This window comes from Planococcus citri, chromosome 4, assembly GCF_950023065.1.
Source record: "Planococcus citri chromosome 4, ihPlaCitr1.1, whole genome shotgun sequence".
NCBI classification, from domain to species: domain Eukaryota; kingdom Metazoa; phylum Arthropoda; class Insecta; order Hemiptera; family Pseudococcidae; genus Planococcus; species Planococcus citri.
The window spans coordinates 52,939,924-52,956,009 of record NC_088680.1 but is presented as its reverse complement, the minus strand read 5'-3'; the positions used below and the strand labels follow the sequence as shown (position 1 = coordinate 52,956,009).

Below are 16,086 nucleotides of genomic sequence, written 5' to 3'. Positions count from 1 at the left end.
CACATTCGATCTTTTGAGATTAAAAATCGAAAATATGAATCAATTTTTGGGACTTGATTAGGCAATCGATTTTTGATTATGATAAATTTTCTACCCGAAAGTCTCTAAAATTGATTTTTAATTCCAACATAATTAATTAGGAAGTACCTATGTGGAATTAAAAATTGCAAATAAATCGATTTTAGGATTTGATTAATCGATTATCGATTGTGATCAAATTATTGATTCAAAAGTGTATTTTCAAAGCTGATATTTATTTTTCAGTACGAGCATATCTCATCGTATGAAGTCAAAAATCGCAAATGAATCGATTTTTGGGATCGATTCATCAATTTTCATTTTTCAATCGTGATCCATTTTTTGATTCGGAATTTATTTCAAAAATTAAAATCAATTTCTCATTTTGAATAATATGGTTGATCATAAGTAGGGTTAGAAATCCCGAATAAATTGATTTTTTGGGTTCAATTAATAAATTTTTGATCGTAATGTACTTTTGATCGGAAAGCTCACTTTTGGGACTTGATTTGAGAGTATTTTTGATATTATATTGATAAATGCCTACTTCAACTTATTCTGTCGATTTTCCATTTCAAAAGTTATACTTTTAGAGTAGGTAATAATGGTGGAGGGGAGATGTTAAAATATATTTGTGCATTGATAGGTACCAGAACAGAACATGTTATAAGAGAAATCATCCTCTTTTATTGTGAAAACATCCACACCCTGTTTTAAGATTTTGAGACTGAGTTATTCTGGAATCAAAACGGCATTCCTTTTTGTATTTGTACGTACCTACTTAGGTAAGCAGGAATAACTTCTTTTGAAATGAATATCTTTTGAACTTTCTTCTCACGAATAGTAATTTTGGATTCTGAGAAGAAAAGAACGTTTCTCGATATTGGACATCTCTACTGCGAATAAAATACGTTCCTATATTTCTGATTCCATTTTGATTTACCTGTACTAATAAATAAGTCCCATAAAATGAAATTCATCAAACGACCCCAAGCTTCTTGATTTAGTACGATAAAAATCACGAAACGAATGGGTCATATAAGTAGGTAGGTACAATAATTATAAAGAAGAAACAAATACGAAACTTATACTCAACATTTCGTCACACATTTGCAGTGTGATTGATGGTTAAACAAAAATATACATACGATTTTGTGGTTTTATTATGTCGACAAAGGCAAACGCAGCTTGCGATGAGGAGTGCAAGCTGTGCTGCGATATGCCATCTTGTCGTTGTCATTTCAGAATATTTCCGATCTTTACGACGTATTGAAACGTGTTGGGAAATCCGATGATGGAAAAGGTTCACATAAGGCGTATATTTGCATAACATGTGTTATATGGTAAAACGTCTTTTTCACGAATTGGGACGAAAGGATTATCAATCTTATCAATCACATCGCGTCTGACTACATATAACCGAAACCTTTTCGACAAACATCAAATTTTCAATAGATATAGGTCTAAGGTTACCTATCTAGATACATGTGGCAAAAACACAGCACGAAAGTTATATTGTCATCGCAACGGTTACAATTCGCAGATAACATGTACATACGTTATAAATTATTAACTGAATTTTTAGCTTTTTTTTCGAAGGTGTTATACCTACTTTTAGTCTTTTCTCTTTTCCCCCTTGTGGCTAATCTATTAGTTATAATACGCTCCCAAGTTGAAAATCGTTACCGCAGACGACACTAAATTCTCAACCATCCTACGCATCAACGCTCGAACACGTGAAAATTGTCTCGGTTATTTCGGCATTCGGCTGCAAACGATTCGATACAACGGCCTTTGAAAATATCGGTCCTTGAATCTACGTCGTCGCGGTAAATTGGCAAATATTTGTGTTAGAATATCTTCGCATAAAAATCATATCTAAACATGAATTAATGTATCTCTGTAAGTATTATAATACCAGGCCCATAATTTCCTCAAGATCGACTTTCAGCAGTGTACGACTATACGTAGAAATACAGAAACATCTCGTATCATAAAAGTGTGTTAACAATCGTATGGAAAATTAAATTTCAACCCGAAAATGATACCATCCACTAGGCAGGCGTAGGTTGAAATTTACTCAGTAGAATGATATAGGTAGGTAGTAGGTAGGTACATATCTCTCTGAATCGCTTCACGTACAATGGTACGAATATTATTGTGGAGAAATTCAACATTCCAACTGATTTACCTAGTAGAGAATACAATAAGCAACTGTGCTCTGTGTAAACAGCCATATCTTATTGCAGACTGATGACATTGAAAGATATTCTTAGTATTGTAACAGTTTATGCATAATCCTTTCATGTGTACAAGATGTATCATAATTGAGTAGGCTTACATTAATTTGAATTAATGTTAATGAAAGGCACCGAAACCAATATCAAATGTACATATTTGGAAAATAGAACTTTTTTTTCAATTTTTTTGCTCCCATCCATCTCCCTGAACTGAAGTTGTTACTTCGGATGAGAAGACCACGCAATGAAATTTTCAGTTTCTTCGGTGAAAAATAATTTGGTGCTAGTCAGATACACCAATTTTTGAAAAATATGAAGAAATCAGTGAGTTGGGTTGGTACAATTTTCAAAATGGAAAATTTTTTAGTTCCAACAGCTCAGTTTAGTTCCTACGTCTTGAAAAAAATAAACTCATAACTACCTAGAATATGGATTTTAGTGGACTTAATTTAAATTGTATATGCACCTTTTTTTTTAGATCTCATCATTCTAAAGTTGTAAGTTTTTATGAAAAATACTTCTGTGAAAATGTAGGTAAAAATAAGTAAATCATCCCATGGAACACTAACCCCCTCCACAGCTCTCAAAAAATCGAAAAAATCAAGAAAATCAAGCTTTTACAGTTTCATATTTGAATTCTTAAAATTTAATCCATTTTTATCTGAAAATTTTCATTTAATAAAATAATTTTAAAAAGTAGAACTTGGGCCCCTCAAAAAACAATGAACATCAAAAAAGTGAAATGCTAACACTTTCACTTCCTAATTCTTGAATTTGCTCCGTTTTGATCAGAAAAGCTTTAATGATGAAAAAGTGGAACCTTTACCGCCCCCTGTGAATTTCTAAAAATAATTTGGATGCATTGAGAAATCATAATACTGAAGAGATGAAATTTTTTTCTTGAAAGTGGATAAAGCATTTTTTAAAAAACAACCACCTCTGACGTAGCAAAATTTTAATTGGTACCCATTCGAAAAATAAATAATTATAGATACATTTTTCAACCAAAAGAACGTTGAAAAAAACTAAAATAATGTGGCATAAATATGTAGTTTAAAAGTTACAAAAATTTACAAAATATTGAGGTAGGTAAGTAGAAGGTACCTATAATATTTCGAAAAGTCGAAAAAATCAACTTTAACATACAAATTCAAAAAATCAAATTAATTCATCTACTCATATCAATTTTTTCGAAAATTTTTCTGGATTCAATTTGGTTTTTTTTCGAGTCAGCGCCAATTTTTTCATTGCATCAAACTTGGACTGAAAAAAAACAGTGTATATGAAAATATGGGCATTGAAGGTTACAATTTTGAGAATAATAATTTTGATGCCATCAATCAAAAAATTCAACCGTCTTTTATTTTTGATTCAAGTTTCAAAAATTGTTCAAATTCAAAAAAAAATTAAGAAACTGTCCCGAAAAATATTTTTACAAATAAAAAAGTCACCTGGCATAATTTTTCTCCTTTACCTACCTATTGTTTTTCACAACTTTCTTCAATTGTTGAAAAGGAAATTTCCTATAATTCGTCTTTGAGATCCCTAAAATTTGGATTCTTAGAAAAAGATTACAAAAATTTTCCAAATCAAATTTCCAATCATCCAAGTTGATTTTTTCAATTAACTAAGTTTTGAAAATTTGCTGTCACCATTTCAATAGGCAACCCCCCCCCTCAAAGTTTTGAAATCTACTTTTTTACTAAAAATTTACACCAAACCAGTTGTAAAGCATCAGATTTGAAAATTTTTGAAAGTTGGTACCTTATGTTAGACCTTTTTGATGTAGAACAATTTTTGATTTTCAAAAATTCATAAATAATAAAGAGATTGTTTAACTTGAGGATTTTAACATTTTTTCCAGAAAAATTTTTCGGTGCTTTTTTCAAAAATCTTTTTTCATGAATTTGAAGTATGACTTCATACTACTAGGCAGGTAGAGGTACCTCACGAATGATACTTATGTCATTTTGAAAAATTCAAACCTCATAATGAGCGGTTTTTCACATTTTCGCGAGCTAAAATTTTTTTGTGAGGTTCATTTTTTCCTCAAGAAAAAATTTGTGAATGTTTCAAATAAAATTATACAATAGGTGCCTACTAATTTCAGAATAAATTAAAAAATATGTGCCTAATTATAGAGAAACAATGAAGCCTTCCAAAATTAAAAACGGTATTTTTTTCAATTTTTGAAATAAATAAGGGATTTGGAAGTTCGAAGTTTGAAATTTCTACATTTTATTTTTCCCATACTGAAATTTAAATTGTTGACAAGTGAGAGTTTTATTTTTTATTTTTTGAAAATTTTAAACAGGCAGGCACTCGAATGAAAATTTTCAAACCGAACATTTCCAATACTTGAATTACTTTTCAAAGTATTTTTTTATCTGAAAACGTCAACAGGTTAATAAAAAATGTTTATTTCCTTATTTCCGGAACTTTGCTCATTCAAATTCGCACAAATTCTAAAGATAAGTTATAGGAAAGAGAAAGACATCGAAGAATTTTCCTTTTCACGAAAAGTACATCGAATAACTTCCTTGTTTTCTTCCTTCTACTTCAATCGTCTATTAAACAATAAAACGAACGGTGGAAATTGCTCTCACAAATGAGTAGGATAGATGCATTAACATTTCATTTACTCATTGCTCAAATCGATTAAAAAACTTTCATCTCTTCAATCCCCATAAACTTTTACCAATACCAATAAATGGATAAAAATTAAACAAAAATGACCATCGTTAAAACCCCCGATTTAATCTTCATCTACAACAAGTACCTACCCACCGTACCGTAACATTAAACTTGGTACGCAATTACTTTCTCGACATCACGATCATTTTCAATTATCTTTTTTTTCAAATTGTACCGCGTCGATTGAATAAAATTTCACGTATTCGTATTTTTTGCTGAGTATTCTGCACGCGGAATGGGGAATAAATGGCGCGTAAGATACGATAATAACAATAAAATTTTGAATTATTAAGGAAAAAGTGCTCGTTTTTCTTACCGCGATGCGGTCGCGGTCGTCGTGCAATGGTTGTACGAATTTTTTAAAATCGTTATGAATAGTGTTCCCATTTCCATTCAACTAGAAAAAAGGTTTATTTAGTGTGAAAGTGCTACGAAGTAGATTTTTTTTTCTCAAAAGTTACGTAGGTATAAAAATGTGGGTTAAATTATTTGACGTATGATGGTGAAGCACTCGATATTCATACTACCTACATACGTTATTATTCGAGGAACATAGAAAACATACAGCATAAAGCTCTACAGCAATTTCCATCTGGTAATTTGCTTCTGCAGAATCGATATAAGTGTAAAATTTACCGTTCGTTTGTCGACTACGTACTCGAATTTAATTCCATCGAATCGAATTCAATTAAAAAAATATTGCAGTGCTCGTTTAAATGCACCTATAGGTATGCACAGGTTTAAATCGTCAATAAATTGGTACGTAGGTGAACGAATTACGCGCAATTCGATGTGGTAATGTGCGACGTAGAAATGGAATACAATTTAAATGGAATTTACTTCTCATTGTAGAACACACAGGCAGACACACGGGGATTGGCAAATGCCAATGATAAAAGGACAAACGTCATTTCAAATTACTCGGGGAAAAAATCAGGGTAAAAAAAACCCTCAACCTACACTCGCAAAATAACAAATATTGAACACCACGAGCCGGAAACAATTAACACGCGTATAAAACCTTCGTTGGCTTCGTTCAGCATCTCGGTTAGAGCACATTTCATCAAATTTACAGTTCGACATATCGATAAAAAATTACCACCTCGATTTCAATCTCTCTCTTTCCATCAAACAAATACGTAGGTACCATCTCGCCAAAAGAAATAAACAAATATTACGACGTGAAAGCGTCACGATTTTAACGATATATAAATAACTATTATTTCTGTATCGCTCGCTCTGTATCGTACATACGTATGTGTATTGTGTACTATTCCATTCTCATTCCCAATCCACATGAGGTTCTCGTATATATAAAGTAATATATCGAAGACGAAAAACAAATCAGTTTAGATGTTTTCCTCGATTAACCTTGAAAAAAATCTTCGCCACGATTTACGGTATACCCTGCATTGAGCTTTTTTTATCGCTTTTTATATAAAGTTGAGTTTTTTGTCTCGTCAACTTTGTAACAATGTTTGCTATTTTTGACCATCATATACTCGGTTTTTTCCCTCTGCACTTGAAACTATAGCCTGAATAAAAAAGGTATCACGTTCGATGAGGAATTTCCAAATGAGTTTTTTGTTTTCATCCACCTTTCATCGTATACAACTTGATGGCATTTCGGCGAAAAATGTTTTTCGTGGAAACAGTACGCAGGAATTCTCCTCGTATCGTTGTCGTGTGCTTTAACGTAGTATAGTTCATTTGCGGTGATGGTGATGGTGATGGTGGTTGACGATGTTGTTGTTGTTTGTAATTTTCGGTACGAGGTTCGATAAATTTAATACATCTACATCGTCGTCGTTGTAGAGAGAGGAACAATTTAGCTTTAGCCCATGTGTTTTGACGAACAACGCTTTCGACTTGTTTATTGGGACTTGTTTATGAGGAGTCGAGTCGGCTAAATGCGAAAATAATTTTATGAGGAAAATTGGTTCGAAATGCGATCAACGGCTGTAAAATGAAAAAAGGAGGAAAACAGGCTTGGAATTTGGTACCGTTTAATTTAATAGGTGTTATTTGCGATAGTGTGGGTAAATTTTTTTTTACGAGGTGATTGAGGTGATTCTGTTGTTGAGTAGAATTTCATGAGAAAAAATTGAAGGAAGGAGCATAATTAGCGACTGTTTTCGTCTTGTAAGGATCTGTAGATATTAAATATAGAAATCAGGACCTATCCATGATTTAAAAATTTCCTTAAGGAGGAGGCTTTACTCCCATACCTATACCTACTAAATATTTTCCAATTTGGAAAAATTGACGGTAGCAGTGCGATCGTCGAGATGGCGAGAACATTGAAATATTCTAATCCAGAGATTACATATCCGGTTGAAATCTGGGCTGAACTTGTTACCACCGCTTCGTATTTGCTGAATCAAGTAGGCAAATCATCGATCAATGGTTCAACTCCTTACGAGATGTGGTTTGGTATACCACCGCAAATAAAACATCTTTGAATTGTTAGTTCAAAATGTTACATCAACGTTACGATCCAGTCTTGTCGAAACCTGGATAAAAAAGTACTTGAAGGTTACCTCGTCGGATACGATGGTGACAAGCAATATCGAGTTTACATACCAGCAAAATATGACATTGTCATTTCGAAAGAAGTCACCTTCAACGAGAAACTTCGAGATTGAGACCAACAAGTTACCCTACCGATCAATCGAGATTTGCTAGATCCGATTGATAACGATACCTATACCGAAATAAGTGATGAGAAGAAAAGTGCACCTTCTACGTTGAAGTCATCGCCTGTTACGCCAAAATCTTCTACCAAATCAACTCCGAAAAGTTCACCGAAATCATCGAATAGTTCTTTGCTCAAGAATGACGAATTCAATGACGCTAACGATATTATCAACGATGATCTAGAAGAAACTGAGCTTCTGTCTAGATGAAGAAATTCACGCGATAAAAATCGTTTGAAATCTCAAGATGTCAATGATCACGCTAATTGCGTTGAGATTGAGATTTTCACGGCTGAAATAGAAGCTTCACTGAAATTGTATGGGGAAGCTGTTCGAAGCCAAAATCATTTTAATTCGAAAGACCCAATGGACACCGCGATCCGTTCCATAGCCGCTAACAACGCTTTGGATTTGCGTTCTAGATCTCCGGGAAAGTCATCAGACATTGATAAGTCTGATATTTCCATTCGATCATTGATTAGCAGCAAACAAGCTGCTGTTGCATCGCCAGAGACATGTCAAAATCTCTCTGGAAAATCCTACCACCGAAAACGTCAGCTGTCTACATCACGTAATTCAAAGACAGCTCCAACGTTCCAGCTTTGCTGAATTTGCCGGATGTCTGAGTCCGTTTCACTCGACAACTGGCGTACCTATTCGAAAATGCTGACGCGGTGATTTGTGGATCCAGGTAGCTGTCGAGTTGCTTATCCGAGTTCATCACCGCTATCGAAGCATTTTTAACATCAACCGAATTTGAGGAAACATGATTATCGTTCATCATGTTAGATTTTTGAGTAGTTTTAGAATTTAGATTATTACTTGATAATTCTCAAATTAGGGAAAGTGTTGAAAATAATGTAAAATTCGCCTCATTGTTTGTATTCGATTATTTTGTGGTAATTACTCGTAATTCGTAGTATTATTGAGATCATAAAGTCAACAAAAAACCTCCGATGACTTTTCTAATTTTCTATTCGAATATCCGATTTCTGTTTGAATTTATTACGTTTTCCATTCGCATTATGGCAATTTTATTTTCGTTTGAATTAATGTACATATTTTAATTATTATATTGTATTCGTGTAAATACATCTTTTATTTCAAATGTGCGCATCATATTTTATTATGATTAAGGTTGATGGTGTACCTACTTATTTAAGAGTGGGAAAAATCGTGAAAAAAATATATTTGACATTTTTAAAGGTCCTTTTTCGAAATAAAAAATTCTGAAAAAATGTTGTTAATTATCCACAAAATGAGATGAATGCACCAAAAAATGATTCACACTGTTTTTTTGACCGAACGCGAGTTTAACGTAAGTAACCATCAGAAAGAATGACCCCTTCTGGCGCAGAACTCCACTTATCTAGATAATCAATTTTTTCATAATTTCTCACCTCCAAAAGAGCTAGGTTATTAAAAAAGTTCGCTCTAGAAAAAAAGAAGGGACAAAGGTGAAAATTTCCCTACGATTCGGTTTCTCTGAAGAACCTAAAATACTTGAAATTAGCTACCGCAAAAATTTCGATTTTTAGATAAGTAAGTAGGAATATTAAAATGAAAAAAAATTAAAAATTTGTTCAAAAACTCACAAGTTACAAACTGTGATCCTCTATTTCAGAAATTCTCATTCTTTCAGGAGGATTTTAGAGGGGACAAAAAATTACACTTGCCCTGGACTACGTTTAGCTTTTGATGGTATAGCGCCGCAGGAGGGGATGGGTGTAGAAAGGAAGTCCTTTCATTTATTGAAGCAATACTGAAACGTTCAAAAATTGGAAGCATTTTAGAGATTTTTAAAATCTTGGGTTAAAAAAATAAAAATGAAATACTGAACAATCAGGTTTTTATATTTAAAAAGTACATACGTACGGAAAGAACCAGACAAGTCAATTTTTTAAACTTTTGTGTCACGTCGTTTTAAAGTATCAAAATGCTCAAATTTTCTACCTATTGAATTTGAATTTCAGAAAAATAATGACTGGAAATATATCACACAACATCTCACAATCACAACACGAGGTATAATAGAAAAAAAAATGAAAAGATACGCATCTTACGAGTTGAAAAGTCACTCTTTTCGTGAAAAAATTGAGCAAAAACTCGAAAAATTAATGTTTTGCAACAACGTGAATTCAATGAAAATCGATTATCAGATGACATAATGAAAAATTTTCACATTCATAATTTCACCTCAGATTTGGTCTCGGCTCTTTTCTCCCCCCTCATCTATTTTTTAAAGGCCATTTTTATTACAAAAATCAAATTTTTCAAAATCTACTTGGACTGCATTTTTTTACCTACTTCTCAGTGTGAATTTATTTTGACCATTGAACTCATTTTTGAAAATTGTTGACTTGTTTGGTTCTTTCTGTGTGGTCTTCATTTTTTTAAATACAATTTTTCAATACATACAATATTTCTTTAAGAAATGAAGAATTCATCTTATAAAAAAAATAAAAATAATTTTGAAAAGGGTTGAAAGAAAGGCTCGAAAAAGTTTTTTTTAAACTGCAAAATTTAAATGCATATTTTACAAAAAGTTGAAACTAAATTTTATTTCCATTAACTTGCTTTCACTGCTATAAAAGCCAGAGGCACGACAGGCATTAAAATATACATTTTTTCTTTATTTAATTTTTTTTCAAAAAGAAATTGAAAAAAAAATTTTTTGATTAAAAAAGAATTCTTATAAGAAATACATAATTCATAAATTTAGTCTTCCACCCTTGGCCATTTCAATTCTTACTTGAATGTATGTATGTACTTGCAAAATTGAAGAGTTTTCATATGAGTAGGTACATTCAGATGAAGTAAAAAACACATCCATTACCTCGAAAGTTGAACAGGACCACTAAATCTTTGTTTAAATTTTAGTTTTTTATTTAATGTGTAATTATTTCAGTTTCAAATTTCAAAGTAAGTCAGAAAATATCATCAGAGCTATACTCGTAAGGTACCAAAAGTTTATCAAAACACGAACAAATATTTTATAAAGAGTTCATCGATGACATTTACTTTATTTAGGACGATTCTTCTGGCGAAGGATAATACAATATCTACCTAATTTGGATGCCAAAAGAATTAATGAACAAAACCCCAATTTAAATGTCTACCAATTTCAGTCGTCTGTATCTAAAAACAGGGCCTTTCTATGCTTCGAAGACTCGTCAAATGCAGAGCAAAAGTGAGTGAGTATTTTAATTCATTTTCATTTCATTTTTACAATAGCAATATTTCGAGTGAGTTAATTAAAAATAAAAAATTTCGATCACTCGTGAATCTCGAATAAAAAAGTTGAGGAAAAAATTCTCCTATTTTTAAACCTAACAATAGAATTCCTTTAAATCAAGCTACAGCCGCAGCCCACGGAACCTGTTCATGTTCCTTGGCATCCGACTTAAGGGTAATAAACTTTCAACTTTCTTCTTCAAAACTACTTCCCCATCAAATCGACTGAAAATTCTACTGAAATACATCACCACTGTGACAGCTCGAAGGTCAAAGAAATAAACTGCATTCCACATGCAGTCATCAGATCAGTACATATGAATTCGTTGCCAACATTATTTATGAAAGAGGCTTTTTCTAGGTCGCTTACTCGACACTCGTTTTAATATAGGTACATCGTGGTGGTTTAATTTATTACATTTTCAACCACATAGTACCCCTACCCTCCATCATGGTGCTTGGTGTGCTATATAAATACAAACGAATGAATGAATGATATATTGCATACTTGCTTCGCGCAAGGAACCACGCGACCTCTGAATCACTCCGTATACCAAAATGAATACGTAATTTAAAATGCAAAAATCGTCATATTTTTTAAACTCAGAGACTCAAAGGAGTCTTGTTAGTCATAAAGCATTACATGTATCTCAGAAACATTTCAAGAATGTTTTTTTTTTCACCATCATGAGAGAGAAAAAAACACTCGCACGAATAACATCCATTAAGGAAGATGTGTATGTGTAAGTTACATATAAAAATGATATTCCTACTACCAAGAATTGTCTCGTCTTCGTCACTCGTGAAGTGAAAAAAGAAAACGCGTAAGACGAATGTTACTCGATATATTTGTCAAACTATAGGGCTGAGTTCTATTTAAAAAGTGGAAATTCCGAGTCCAGCCACTTAAAAAACCCAAATCGAGATCGTTCGATGTAAGAAATATGACTTACATGGGACGATTCCTCGTCGAATACCAGTAGATTGGAAAAACAAAATGTACTCACATTACGAACGAAAAATCTTCTCAGCGTTTCAAAACTAGCCATTTTTTTTTTTACACAAAAAATGTTAAGATGAATCAAAAAATTGGTCTCGTGATGGATTTGCTATGGTTAAAGGCGATACATCGAATATCGTATATTACGTTGGTTCACTCTATATAACGACACCGACGTAAAAGTATATGATTTTTTTTTTCAAATAAGTCTATTGACGATTATATGTACCCTATCAAAGATGACGACGATCAATATAGCATATTAATTAAGTATAACGAACGAACATGGAAAAATACTATCGACCGATAAAAAAAAAACTTCACATAGACGCGCTTTAATTACGTAGAATGATTAAAAAAGGCCATTTGTGGATGCTGTAGGGAATACGTATAGGATTATAGACAATAAAGGTGTCATATTTTGAAACAAGTTGAAAAATAATTAGCTTTATTTTATCAAAGCAGGATTCAGTAAATTTTTTTGAAAAAATTGACCGAGAGAGAATTTTTCGTTATCTAAAAATGACGAATGTGCGGAAATGAGTCATCAAGAATTTATACGATTAGATAATATTATTGAATCAGCAATAGGTATGAAACACATGTGATAATTTTCCACTATTTTAATGAAAAAATTAGGTTGAAAAAAATTATTAAAATTCATATGAGATTCTACTCCAGATGCAAAAGCATTTCATAAGAACTTTTACGTCACGAAGTCTTAGCAAATCAACAAGTTAGTACACAATGAATTGAAACGAGACGCTAATAAAATTCATCCGGCCGAACAGAGCCGCCGACAACGACCAATTTCACGACAAAATTTTTTCCTCCCAGTTTGAAATTTTATCGAAAAATTATCATAAAAATAGATACATAAAAATTTAAAACGATTAGAATTATTGAGAAAAAAATATAGCCGGACGTTCTCTATAACCTTAAAATAAAAATACAAGCAACGAAGAGAAGTACACAAAAGGCAAATAAAAACACGTAAGTAAAATTTTCAAAAATACTCACCGCGTTGAAAATGTTGCATAACACGATACGTTCAGGCGATTTACTGACCGTAAAATAGTACTCGAAACGTTACGATAAATCGTACTGATAACGACTTGCTCGAACCGTAGACGGTGCCAGAACGCCTGCGTAGTGTACCTACTCATCTATCGTATCACACCGCGAACCTGAACTTTCCTAAATTCCTATACTACACAGGCACACATTTCAATACAAAAACCCGCTAAAGTCCTCCATTTACATATGTATAGGTATATTTATGGCTTATTCAAAGGATCGACTGATTTTATACGTACTGTGTAGTCTCAAGTCAACCTACCTTTGATCATGTTTTATTACCCCCGGAACACAGTTGTAATACTACGACGTTTTAACAGGAAGCACACCGGAGCCGTTTCATTAGGTAAGCCTATAGACAGACGGCCAATGAATACTGTATAGATATCGAATACTACCTACTTCGATGTAACAAGTTTAGCTGGGCTTAATAATTTAAGTGGCTTATGGTTCTCTGAAAGGGTATCAACGTTTCAATAAACGCTAACGAAAGGAGGATGAGTTCAATTTAAACTCTCGTAAAAAATTTTCTGATAGTGGCTTTCTCGGCGGTATTTGAACGTTGAATGGAGGAAATTACTCGTGATGATGGGAAATTTCAAATTCATTAGTCCTTTGAGTGGTATAAAAGTATAGGTATTTATACCTACTTATTTTCAAAGTCGCTTTCTGGATGGACGTGTTTCTTCAAATTAACACAAAAAAAGTAGTTAGAAATAAAATCTTGCGCAGCGCGCAAGATCAACCAACTTTTCTCTATCAAACTGATTTTACCAGGTAATTTACCAAAAATTACGGTAATTTACATTTGATAATTTACTAAAAATTACCGACAATTTACCAAAAATTACCGGTGATTTACCAAAAATTACTGTTGATTTACCAAAAATTACCAGTAATTTACCAAAAACGTTTGATAATTTACTAATAATTACCGACAATTTACTAAAAACTACTGACAATCTACCAAAAACTACCGATAATTTACCAAAAACTGTCGGTAATTTACCAAAAATTACCAGTAATTTACTTTTTGTAATTTACAAAAAATTACCGGTAATTTACTAAAAACTATTGGTAATTTACCAATGACTACTGGTACTTTACCTAAAAATACCAGTAATTCATAAATCAAAAAAATTATCAAAAATTACCAGTAATTTGCTAAAGTTGTACGTTTTTTACCAAAAATGACCAGTAATTCACCAAAAATAAGTAATAATTTACTAATTAAAAATTTTCTTTACCAAAAATTACTAGTAATTCACCAAAAAAATTACCAAATAAAACTACCAGTAATTTATTTTTAAAAACTTATCAAAAGTTACCAGTAATCTACCAAAAGTTGGATGTTTTTTTTACCAAAAATTACAAGGTAGGTATTACAATACAAAAATTACAAATAATATTAATTTACCAGAAAAAAAATTATCAAAAGTTAGTGGAAATTTGTCAAAAATTCTACGTTTTGTTTTGAAAAAAATTACCATTCACCAAAAATAACTATTAATTTGCGATGCTAATACTCGAAATTTTGAAACAATTTTGATTTTTGATTGCAAAAAAATTATTTAAGTAGGTAATATTAAAAAAAAAATTGACTAAAAAGTTATGCCTCATGCATCATGCGGGATTCGATCTCCCGACCTCCGGCGCACCGATCTGCAACCTACACACTCTAACCACCCCATCTGTTTATTGGGGGTGAGCCGTTTGCGAGATATAAGGGCGGCTTACCCATTTCAGCTTATCCGTAACGTTTACGTTCATATCTCGTAAACAGCTGAATCGATTTTGACCAAATTAAAAATTTTTCCATTTCAGTATCATAGCAATATTTTGCCATCATAAGTTTCGACTTGAAGTTCAGAGCTTTCGAGTTCAGCGTGACACAAATTTATACATAAATTTATATATGTAACTATGAATAGTCATTCTACAGTATTCCGGCTCCCAAGAATATATACAGGAGACTGGCATCTTCACTAATCTTCACCTTCAAAAATATTTTTCAGCATGTAATAGTACAGCTGCACTACTCCGCACCTGCATATGACATATGAGCACAAAAGCGCTTCGTTTATAGGCGGGCAGAGTGAGGGAAGCACTGTAAAACGGCGCGCTACACGCGCTACGTTGTGCTTCATGCCTGATCGTTTGCACGTCTGCACGTTTTCACGCAAGTATGCACGTTTGCACGCACATCTGCAAGTTTGCACCCACATCTGCAAGTTTGCACCCACGTCTGCACGCACGTCTGCAGGTCTGCACGTCTGCATGTCTGCACGTTTGCATGTCTGCACGTTTGCAAGACTGCACGTTTGCACGACTGCACGTTTGCACGACTGCACGTTTGCACGACTGCACGTTTGCACGACTGCACGTTTGCACGACTGCACGTTTGCACGACTGCACGTTTGCACGACTGCACGTTTGCACGACTGCACGTTTGCACGACTGCACGTTTGCACGACTGCACGTTTGCACGTCTGCACGTTTGCACGTCTGCACGTTTGCAAGACTGCACGTTTGCACGACTGCACGTTTGCACGACTGCACGTTTGCACGACTGCACGTTTGCACGACTGCACGTTTGCACGACTGCACGTTTGCACGACTGCACGTTTGCACGACTGCACGTTTGCACGACTGCACGTTTGCACGACTGCACGTTTGCACGACTGCACGTTTGCACGACTGCACGTTTGCACGACTGCACGTTTGCACGACTGCACGTTTGCACGACTGCACGTTTGCACGACTGCACGTTTGCACGACTGCACGTTTGCACGTCTGCACGTTTGCACGTCTGCACGTTTGCACGTCTGCACGTTTGCACGTCTGCACGTTTGCACGTCTGCACGTTTGCAAGACTGCACGTTTGCACGACTGCACGTTTGCACGACTGCACGTTTGCACGACTGCACGTTTGCACGACTGCACGTTTGCACGACTGCACGTTTGCACGACTGCACGTTTGCACGACTGCACGTTTGCACGACTGCACGTTTGCACGACTGCACGTTTGCACGACTGCACGTTTGCACGACTGCACGTTTGCACGACTGCACGTTTGCACGACTGCACGTTTGCACGACTGCACGTTCGCACGACTGCACGTTCGCAC

General features: G+C 33.9%; 1 protein-coding gene across 2 annotated transcripts in view; it reads right to left on the bottom strand.

The window, feature by feature from the left end:
• The window catches only part of LOC135843109 (dual 3',5'-cyclic-AMP and -GMP phosphodiesterase 11A-like), a 205,903-nt gene extending 192,887 nt beyond the window's left edge, over nt 1–13,016 (bottom strand). For both annotated transcript variants that reach the window (XM_065360858.1, XM_065360857.1), the window contains exon 1: nt 12,903–13,016. The gene's annotated coding sequence lies outside the window, so the exon portion shown is untranslated. The remainder of the gene's footprint in view (nt 1–12,902) is intronic.
• Between the last annotated feature and the right edge of the window lie 3,070 nt (nt 13,017–16,086).